Genomic DNA, 11,164 nt, shown 5'->3' on the forward strand with positions numbered 1-11,164 from the left:
TATTGACAGAAGAACCCCTAAGTGCCCACAAGGCAAGGTAAACAGTTTCATCACAGATTCTGCTCCTTTCCTTGCATGTATAGAAAGACATTTGTATATAAAACAATTTTCCACAGTAATAGATGTGTTTGTCTGTCACCTGGAATGAGACAGACATGAGCATCAGTTGGTGAATTTCTTTGCTCCCTGCAGCATTTGAAAATAGAGCTAATAGAAAACCGTAGTTTGCTTTTAAATCTCCTGAGTTCTGGTATCAACATTCATGAATCTGATTCAGTAAACAAGTGCCTTTTTTTTTTTTTTTTTTTTTTTTTTTTTTTTTTTTTTTTACTGTTCATGACCCTATGCTTCGCAGCAGCTAATTGCAGGAAGATACTGTGTAGGAAACCAAGTTCACATGAACAACTCACATTTTTTTCATCATGAAGTTGTGTAGCTTGCTTCATACTGAGTCCTCTTTGAGGAAATACCAAATTGCAGAGTCTGTGTAAATCCACAATCAATCTTCCTCAGCTATTCAGATTTAGTCTGACTGTCAGCTCCCTTGAAAGAGTGGAAGAGCACCAAAGTTGAAGCCTTGTGTTTCAAGTATTTGAAAAGAACTGGTGTCATTGTGCCTTTCATTCTTCTAGTTCTTTCATTTTCATACCTGTCTGGGAAAGGAATCTCAATATACCACTGCCAAACCAGCAACATTTAAAATTTGTGGTGGTTTTTTTTTTTTAAATGTGGCAGTTACAGTAGCTTTCCTATCCTGACATCTGGCCAAAGAACCAAATATTTGTCTTGATGGAGAATGTTTTAAATGTTATCAATATGCAAGTTCTTGAAAGCATGAAATTTTGAAGTTTGAGAGATTGGTTTTCCTGGAAAAAAAAGATCTATGCTTGCAATCCTATTGACGTCATACTTAAAAAAAAAAAAAAAAAAAAAAAAAAAAAAAAAGGCAATATTTGGAATAGTCTTCACAACAATAATAACTTTTGGGGGTTTGTGAATCAAGAACACTGGGGAAGTATAGAGGAGTTCACAAAATGGTCAAATTTCCATGTCCTAGATTTAAACTGCATAACAATTTATATAGAAATAAGAAGGAAGGCAATGGGAGATTTCATTTTGTCTTTTCAAAAGTCTGCTTACAAAACAATGGCTTTGCTCAGTCATTGCATGCACAGTAGTGTGTTGTAATTCATCTCCTTCTGCCTTGAAGTTGTGACAGTTGTAATAGCTAAATGTTTAAAAATTTAAAAGGTGTAGTTTTAATAAGCTCTGGAAATATTAATGTATACTTTAAAAAGGTCTGCAATCTCAGCAAGAAGTGGTTTGTCTTCATTAAAGAAACATTTGGAAGATGATACGTAAAGAGCAGAAACTATCTGCTCAGTTTGTAATTGTTTATACGTGTCTGCTTGCTGTACATAGCAAAAATATCTACATAATACAATGTAAATGAAAGTAGAGATTATCCTTGAAAGTATCATTACCATATGTCAGTATATTGGGTTATTCTGTAAAATACAAAGTAAACTTTATTGTGCTGTAAAATAGAGCAGTTTATACATTTTCCAGTTTTCAGAAGGAACAACATTTTGGCATCAAGGTGAGAAAAACAACATCCCTTATTTGACGTTTGTGTAAGCATTTCACAGTATGCAAGACAAAGGTGATACAAATAAATACTTCCAAATGTATCACATTTTAATTTGGCCTGCTGTGAAATTTTCTTTCAAGGTACATGCTGATGATAAGTAACACTGAGAGGGATTGTGATTCGAGCTTGGATTTGCCTTCTGCTGGCAGCAGTTTGTGTTCCCAGTTGCTTAACCAGTGTGTGTGTGTATGAACTAATGAGCACAGGAGAATAAGTACAGCAGGTATGGCAGTAGTAGCCACAGGGGTATGGCTACTACTTGTTTCGTATATGGTTACTCAGGGCACCTCCTAGATAAGTGTTAGCTAGCAAGTAAACATCTGAGTTGTTTGAAGTTAAGATTGCCAAAAAATCTGCTTTTGAGAATGGAATTCCAAGAAATTTCTTCAAGGTTTTCGTTCAGTGAGTCTACTTTGGATAGGATGCTGGTCCAAGCTAAAAATTTTTTCTATTAGCAGACTTTATTGGCTGGATGGCTGCAGCTCAGCCAGAGAATTGTAGACAACGGCTCTGTGTCCAGGTGGAAGCTAGTGAGGAGTGGTGTCCCTCGGGGGTCTGCCTTCAGACCAGTGCTGTTTAATATCTTAATCAATGACATAGACAGTAGGATCGAGTGCACCCTCGGCAAGTTTGCAGATGACACCAAGCTGAGTGGTGCAGCCACACAACAGAAGGAAGGGATGCCATCCAGAGGGATCTGGACAGGCTGGAGAAGTGGGCCCACGTGAAGAGAACGAAGTTCAACAAGGCCAAGTGCAAGGTGCTGCACCTGGGCTGGGGCAATCCCAGAGAGGAGCACAGACTGGGAGAAGAACTCATTGAGAGCAGCCCTGCAGAGAAGGACGTGGGGGTTCTGGTGGACAAAAAGTTCGACGTGAGCCAGCAGTGGGTGCCTGCAGCCCAGAAGGCCAACTGCGTCCTGGGCTGCATCAACAGAGGGGTGGCCAGCAGAGCAAGGGAGGTGATTGTGCCCCTCTGCTCCGCCCTTGTGAGGCCCCACCTGGAGTGCTGCATCCAGGTCTGGGGCCCCCAGCACAAGAAGGATGTGGGTCTGTTAAAGCAGGTCCAGAGGAGGGTCACAAGGATGATCAGAGGGCTGGGGCACCTCTCCTGTGAAGACAGGCTGAGGAAGTTGGGTCTGTTCAGCCTGGAGAAGAGAAGGCTCCAGAATGACCTCATTTCTGTCTTCCAGTACTTAAAGGGAACTTATAAGATGGAGAATGACTTTTTACATTGGAAGATAGTAATAAGACAAGGGATATCAATTTTAAACTAAAAGATGGAAGATTTAGATGTTAGGAAGAAATTCTTTGCTCAGAGGGTAGTGAGGCACTGGCACAGGCTGCCCAGAGAAGCTGTGGATGCCCCATCCCTGGAGGTGTTCAAGGCCAGGCTGGACAAGGCCCTGGGCAATGTGATGTGGGTGGCGTAGGCCCATGGCAGGGATGTTAGAATTAGATAATCTTCAAGGGCCCTTTCAACCCAAGCCACTCTATAATACTATGATTCTGCTGGTAAGTGAATTACTATTTAAAGTTGTAAAATCTCACATTCTGTTGGGATTTTCTGGGAACAGTCCCTGTCCTTGGATGCCCGTTCGTGCTCACGCAAAACGGTGGATGGACTTTTATTGGGGATTGATATTTTTTCCTTATTTTGCATCTCTTGTCCTCATTTCCTTTTCTTACATATAAATCTTAAGTGCTTTTGATATTTAAAACTTTTTTTTTTTAAAGCATTAAATCTCCTGATGAAAAAAGACAGTTTCATTTATCTCATATTTCCTCTTTGAGGTTTCTGAGGCCAAACTAATTGGAAGTTCACCAGTTCTGTATGCTCAATTGGAGTTCCCTAAATATTTTTGCAAATAATAAGCCACATTTGTGCAGTACTAGTGCTAATTTAGCTCCATATGTTCTGCATTAGACAGCTTTAAAATAGAGATAATTAGTGACTATGAAATATTTTTTCTCTGAATCGTAAACAAAGGTATACATTTTTTCAGTATCAGGCTTGTACATAGTGTGTTTGAAAATATTTGCAACAAGGCATGATTGAAAACTTAAGAGCTCTAAGCAATCACTATAATCTAAATGTAAATTAAATATAATCAGTATTAGACTGTTTTTTCCCCTTTAAAGCTAAACATTTCCTTTAACCCTGGTAAACGTGCTTACTACAAGACTAAACTCAAATGTGACCTGCTTATTTCGGTTTTACTTTTTGAAGCTTTTATAACTGAGATACATTAAAATTTGTGTTCAAGCCTTCAAGACTCCTTGCATCTGTGTAGCACTGCATCATTAACTTACCAGCCAAAATTGTCAATGCAGAGACTTTAGGAGGTGGGGGGGGAAAAGTAGGAAAGATGACTGTGGGTGTTTTGTGGACCCGTTAATGAACACTTCGCTGAAGTCAGCTATGATAGATATCAATACTTGACTTACCTCTTACGTCCGAATGGTTTTCCCTGTTTTTTCTTTTTTTTTTTTTTTTTTACCTCAGGTTCAATTTATCAGGAATGTCACCTAACCTCTCTGCAACCGGTAGCTTCTTTCCTTAGATCATAGCAAAACTGACAATAAATTAGCTGTCAGAAGCACTCTAACACAGCTTGTAGCAGTAGTCTCACCCCCCTACACACGCACACGTGCCACTGTTCGTCATGATAAGGGTGAGGGGAGGGGGCTTCTCAGAAGAACAGCACTGAATCCAGCTCTGTAACGAAGCTGAGGTCTGTTCTTTTCCCTCCGTTGCAGGAGGTTGTCTCTTACAGGATAGCATGAAACTCATCTGTCATCTGTTGACTGATTCCTATTGCAAACATTGTGTGGCTACTTGCCATGAGCAGGCAAGCAAGTCCTTGCTGTTTACGAAGACAAGAAGTGATCTACGAGGAGATGGGGAGGTGTGACTGCAATTTGCACCTCTGCTTCATTTGCTCAAAGGATCTCTATTTTTTTTTTGTTGGCTTTTCAGAAGAGTGACAAGGGGACACAAACCAACTGCCGTGTTAACAGATGTAGCAATTGCACTCAGAATCAGGCACTGAGCCTATCATTCATGCTTAAAGCTTTCTTCTTAAACAGATGCATCGCAGGGGGGGCTCTACCAGCAGAATGTACTTGCTAATTGTCAGCCGAACACAGAGTTGTTTCATTTGCTGTAGCACGTCCTTAAAATCAGAGCTTCTGTGCTATGGAGGGAAGAGTTATTTGTCTTCAGCAGTCTTCTGTCAGAAATCCTGGATACCAGAGTGCTCACTTCTAGCACAAATAGTGTGATACCATCAGCCCTTGCTGAACAGCAGATCTAATTTTGCTAATGAGTCTCTCTCATTAATAGATCAGTCAGCTTTTGTTCAACTGACATCATAGGCTCTCATGGAGGCAGAGGCTATGTTTAATAGAGATATTTAAGTAGGAGCCTATTAATGGCATTGTCATTATTCATCACAGTAACTGTCAATTTTGCCGAGATAAAGACAATCGCAATTTAAACACGGAAAATGAGCTGTGGCTGAAGTGAAGGACGGATCTGTGGCCCAAGTTAGCTTTATTCTGCTATGATAGAGCAAATGCAGAGGAGGATATTCTGGCTGGCAGCATTCTTAAATGATAGACATTATTAGAGTACCTGAGTGCTTCGGCACTTAAATACTTTACAAACACCTAAGTCCATACAGATTTTTGTCTCTGGCTTGCCAGCTGGACTCAAATTCGGGTAGCTCCTATGTTTTATTGTGCCTACCTGGTGACTGCTGTGGGGGAGAGACAGCACCCAAATGGTATCTTGCTGTCCCTGGCTTCCCAGAGTTGTCAGGCTATGAGCCCGCGTCGTGCAGGACTACTTCATGGATAGCTTGGTTTGAGCAATGACTCTTCCATTTTATTACTCAGAAGGAATCTCTGATCTCTTACATAATTCAAAGGTACTCTGATGTGTATTGCTTAGATTTTTCCAGCTGTTCCTGTATGGCAGCAGAAGAGAAGTCCTGATGGAAGGAAGTAACCCAGTAGTATGTTGTTCTCTTTTAACAAGTATTCCAGAAGACGTAGCTGCTTATCTCCCTAGTGGCCTGTATGCAGATTAGCGTACCCATAAGCAGTGCAAAGTGCTGTTTTTCACACACTTATTTAGCTGTGCAAAGGATGTAAATTTTTCAGACTACTGGAGTGGATAAAGAAACCTGTTTCTTAATACAGCCAATATACCATGCACATGCTGTCACAGAAATCATGCTAACCAAAGCAGTTTTTTACAGCTTGTGGTTATCTGTGTGTGTTTTTTCATGTCACCATGTTTTAATGTTGCACTGAACTGTGTAGCTAAGAAGCCAAGTGATATATCTGAAAAGTGAGAGCATCTCTTGCATTTCTCAAATCAGAAGCTATTCCAAAAGCCAGTCAACTCAGTCTTGTCCATTGTTCTGCCACGTGTCCTATTGCCAATTGTGTATCCTATGGTCATTTGGTTTTGTGTGATCACTTAAGAGAATTTTTGTAATTGCACTGAATACATCTTTAATTCTGTAACAGCAAAGGTTCTCTTACATACAAGTGAAACTTATTGTGCAAAACTTTTGCAGTAAATATTGAGAAGCGTAATTAAGTGACCATCTAACCACTGCAATGCAAGAGTATGGTACAGTCTACCAGCACAGCTTTCTCCTGAAATGCCAGTGCTTCCTTTATCATGTTGGTATATGAGAAAATACTCAAATCCAGGGCATCTATTTATCACCTAAATAGCTATGACGTGTATGTTTGGTTGAGGGTGGAGAGTGGGAGGAGGCATGCTGACTCTTATTGTTACAATTTATTGGTCACATTTACATGTATAAGAAACACATCTTTAAACCGAAATCCATAAATACACAAATGTTTTGCTGTTCAGAATAATACTGAAGGGAATACTGTGTACTTTTGAATGCACTTCTGCATCCTGTTGTAGGTGTAATGAGTAGGTTCTCCAAATCTTTTTGATTACAATCTATAAAATTTTATGTATGTGTATGGTGGCCAAAGCACCATTTGAAACTATTGAAAGGCTTCAGATAATCTCAGTGAACAATAAGAATGACCAAGAAAACACTGATACTTTAGATAGTAAATTTTTTTTTAGCAATATTAGGTTCATTCAGTGTTGGTATTGCTGGAGACAAAAGGCTTGACTTTAGTAAGGTTTATCCTGTGCCTGCCACTGTGCTAATAAGAGTATTTCTCTTGGCCTTTCAGTTCTTTTGTTGAAGGAATCGAGCTGTCAAAAAGCACATCATGAATGGGTTTCAGTGTTTAATACAGAAGACTTCTGTCTTTTCCGCTAATTGTTTAATCGTACCAATAAAAAAATGATTTAGGCATATGGGAAACCAAGCAGGCTGCCCACAGAGACCTCAAAGTATGTGCCTGCAAGCAATATTAATTCTTAGGAAAAATTGCTCAGTGGACTTGTACAAATAAGCAAGCCCTGGCATTTCCCAGTTTGAGAAGACTTAGTCATCATTTCATTAATCAGGGCACTGTAAATCCTCTGGCTTACTTAGTCAGAAAACAGTAATTCTTTGAGCACTTCCTGCATTTTCTATGATTATCTGTGCAGATCAGAGTATCTTTGCCAACTTTCAAAATGTAGATTTATAGAAATGTTTCCAAGCATGAAATTCTGCTTTATTTCAATATTTGAAGATAAATGATTAGAAAGATGTAAAGTAAAAGCTTGTTTTGGTTCAGGAAACAGTTGGGGGTATTTTAGGAAAAGAGCAAATCTGTTGCTTTTGTCCTAAAATAAAAACCTTTCTTTTTAAAACCTTTCTTTTTAACCTAAGAGAGCAATTTAGATACCTTTAAAATAAATTAACTAAACATATAACAGTTGTCTAGAAGCAAATCAGTTGTTGCAGATGATGCTGAAAGAAAAAAGATATGTTGTTGTCATCATACCATAGTACATAATACTTCTTGAAGCTTTGGTTTGTTTCAGCCAGTAGTTGTCTTGAAACAGAATATAAATGAATGTATATATGTCAGAAATATAGGAATCTATTTACGTGATCTACTTCTTGAAGACCTCCAGATGCAAGGTTTTTGGGAAGTCATGAGATACAGGCTAGTTCTAGTTTTCTTGCTGCAACATTTACTAAACTATTGCAGTTCTCTTGCCAGGGGCTTTATTTTCACTTGTGCAATCAAAACAAGAAGCCTTGCTAGCTCTTGTTAAAGGCTTACCTGCAAAAAGTGAGTGACAGAGGGGGGAAGAAGTGTATAAATTAATGTCTTAGACAGTAGGGACTATGAACTTGGCTGATTTTCTTTTTTCTCTGTGGAAAGCTGATTTTAATGTAGCAGTATCTCTGAAGTGCAGTGACTTTAAAAGGTGGTCAGAAGCCAGCTACAACGCTGCTGCTTTGGATATTTAAGTTGGTCAGGTTCTGTCTTAAAAAGGAGAAAACAGAAAACAAAAACAAAAATAACACCAAAAAAAAATGAATCTTTAGTTATTGTAATAAATGGACTCTTTAGTTATTGTAATTATCTACCTCAGTTCCTAGAACCCCAGAGGCACAGCCCACTGCCCAGTTTAGGGGTTTGTAACCCTGGTTATGATTCGAGGCTCTTCTAAACATCCATCTGCAGCAGTGCTTTTTGCTGTTTCTCAGATTTTTCTTTGCAAACAAAACTCGTGTTGTTAAAGCAGGTGTTGTAGGCTTCTATTTCAGGAATTTCTCTACTCTGGAAATTGACATTGCCTGATTTCTACCCCTTCCCTGGACAGGCTCTTTGGGAAACCAGAAAATGTCCTGTTATTAATGGCACATTTATTTTCTCAGCTGTCAACTAGAAAAACATTTTCATGGTGCTCCGTAATGAGCACCTGAAGACACTTTTGAGGGTCTCAGATGGTTGTGGTAGGACCCATGAGGGGTTTGTGGTGAGCCACCCATGCAGAACTGTTGTCAGCACGGGGGCTTCACACACCTACTCTTAGCACTTACTCCGTTCACCAAAATACTCTGTAGGGGAGAAAGAAGTACTGTTGATTGTGAACAGTTGCTGACTTTTGTGAATTAAACCATTGCAGCAACTTATTTTACACATTAGTGAAACAAGGTTTATGAAATGTTAATGTTTGCAAATTAGTCGAGAAACTTGAGCTGTATTGTCTTGCTACATCCCATGTACGGTATGAGAGGTAATTTACTGATGTCTTTGAACTCTTGCATTTCTCATGACTCTCAAATATGAATACCAAAGGAGGTTGTTTAATTTCTTGTGTATGGCAATGAACATCTGTGACAGAAAAGATAAATTTGTTTAAATATGAATGAGTAAGAGAACAGGAAAAGGCTTTAGCTTTTTTTTTTTTTTTTTTTAGTAATGTGAAGTACTTTTGTGAAGTTTTTTTTTTTAAGTAAACCAGATTTTGAGGTACAGAAATTCAGAAGTAAGTGAAACTTACTGATTTGTTTGCATCTGTGCTCCCCCATTGTAAGCAATGCAGCCTTTACAGAAAATGAAATAATGAAATTATAGCTTTTCCATTCTAACCCCTCACCACCTGTGGTCAACAGAGGGAGAGAAATAAGTTGAAAGGTTCCTTATGGAATATATACATGCTATATTGCTAGAAACTTATTGTGTCCATGTATTTTAGTAGAAGTCAATTAGAGCTGAGCCGAATTTGTTTACAGAATTTAAAGCTCTTGAAACTCAAATTTTTACTAGAAACAACTCACTGAAATAATATACATGGTGTGTACATAAAGTTTGAGCAGTGTTGGAATTCTATATGGTGTTTATGATTTTAAAATATTTCAGATAGTACAAAATCAATTGTGATGAAATTAATCATGTTAATGCTCATTTTGCATTGACAATATAGCTTATATTCAGGAGACTGGAGAAGCTATTTTAGAAAAAATTGCATATGCAGTTAATTGATGGTAATTCAGCAGCAGGTGGTGTAGTCAGTGTATGAAGGACCTAACTACTGAACTCTTCTATACTTACATTTTTAATCCTGGGGATTTCTGAGGAGGAAGCCTGATGGAACAGGCTTAGTATGCAAGTAAGAAATGTCCTTGCCTAAGAATATTTTCAAGTTGCTCCATTTATGGACAAAGTGAGCCAAGTAGGTCATTTATCTCATTAATCATTAAAGGTGGAAGGGCCTACACTAAGAAAAGGGACAGACCAGAATATATGAGTTACATCACTTCCATTCCAGAAACAATTTCCATTCATTGTCTCAGCTCAGCCCATATAACTTTTATTTGTTCTGTGTGTGGCAGGGAACTGAGGCACAGATACGGTGAAAACAGTTGTTCAAGGTCTTGCAGTGAAACAACCCATCTAAAATTATTCATCTTCCAATACTTTAGCCATTGGAATGTCTGAGAACTGTCCAAGAAGACAAATTACACTGAAAGTGGAAATTTAAAACCATTTATTTCTACACCATTGCTCTGCTTTACAGAGCACTTTATTTCCTTCACTGTAAGAATGTAAATTGGGAAGAAATCTGCAGATGAAAATTTCTTCATTACAATTGCCTTCTTAGTGTAATGCTGTTCATCCTTATAATTTAACCAACAAATGTCTCTGAAAATAAAATACATGAGGTAAAGTGTTAAATTAGCAGCGTGTGGTATTTTTGCTTTTAATCTCCGAAAAAGTGGTCGTGTTTGTGCTATTGCTGCAGTACTTTCCTTAAACACTTACCAAGTCTGCTGCTGCTTTCTTTTTGTAAAAGAATCTGCAGTAGAACATTTCCGTGCAGATGATGGATGGTTTTATGTCTGCATTCACAGGCTGATGAAGACATGATACCATAAATACAGACCAGGGAGTGAGTAATGCCTTTCTTTAATGATGGTGTAGGATTAGATGCAAGAACTCTGTAAAATTTTGTTCTGTCTGCTAATGGACTGTAAACTCTTAGGGCCCTTTGAGCATCAGGGTCAGAACTGTCCTTAATTGTGTATGTCAGAAGGTGAAGGCACTCCCCTCCTAAATCTTTTTACTGTTTTCTGAATCATATGTCAACTTTTTTCCCCTTTCTCCTGTCAAATATGCTTCTTGTGGTACATGGAAAGGATATTTCTACTATCTTGCACTAATTTTGCTGATGTAAAAGCATATCTGCAATTCAGGCTTTGTTCTTTATATCACTTGGACTGCAAGAAGCTGATATATCCTAATGAATGCTGTAAAGCAAATTGTTTATTCATAAATCTAGAACCCCACAGTTTCCATTACTTCTCATACTGTGCTTTCTAATAGCAGAAGATAGTTCTATTGTTAGCCATAACAACAATTGTTTATATGCAAAGATATTTAATTCTCTTTTTCCACTACTTAAAGAAAAAATAATAATATTCTCCTTTAAAAAGGTTGTATATAGATGCTCTTTACTCCAAAATAAGAAAATAACCTTCCAATTTATTTTTTTCTTCTGGATTGCTTTTACCCAGCTTGAAAGGAATAGCAGGATATTGGGACTTAGTCTTTGCAC

This window comes from Cygnus olor, chromosome Z (assembly GCF_009769625.2).
Source record: "Cygnus olor isolate bCygOlo1 chromosome Z, bCygOlo1.pri.v2, whole genome shotgun sequence".
In the NCBI taxonomy this organism is placed as follows: Eukaryota; Metazoa; Chordata; class Aves; order Anseriformes; family Anatidae; genus Cygnus; species Cygnus olor.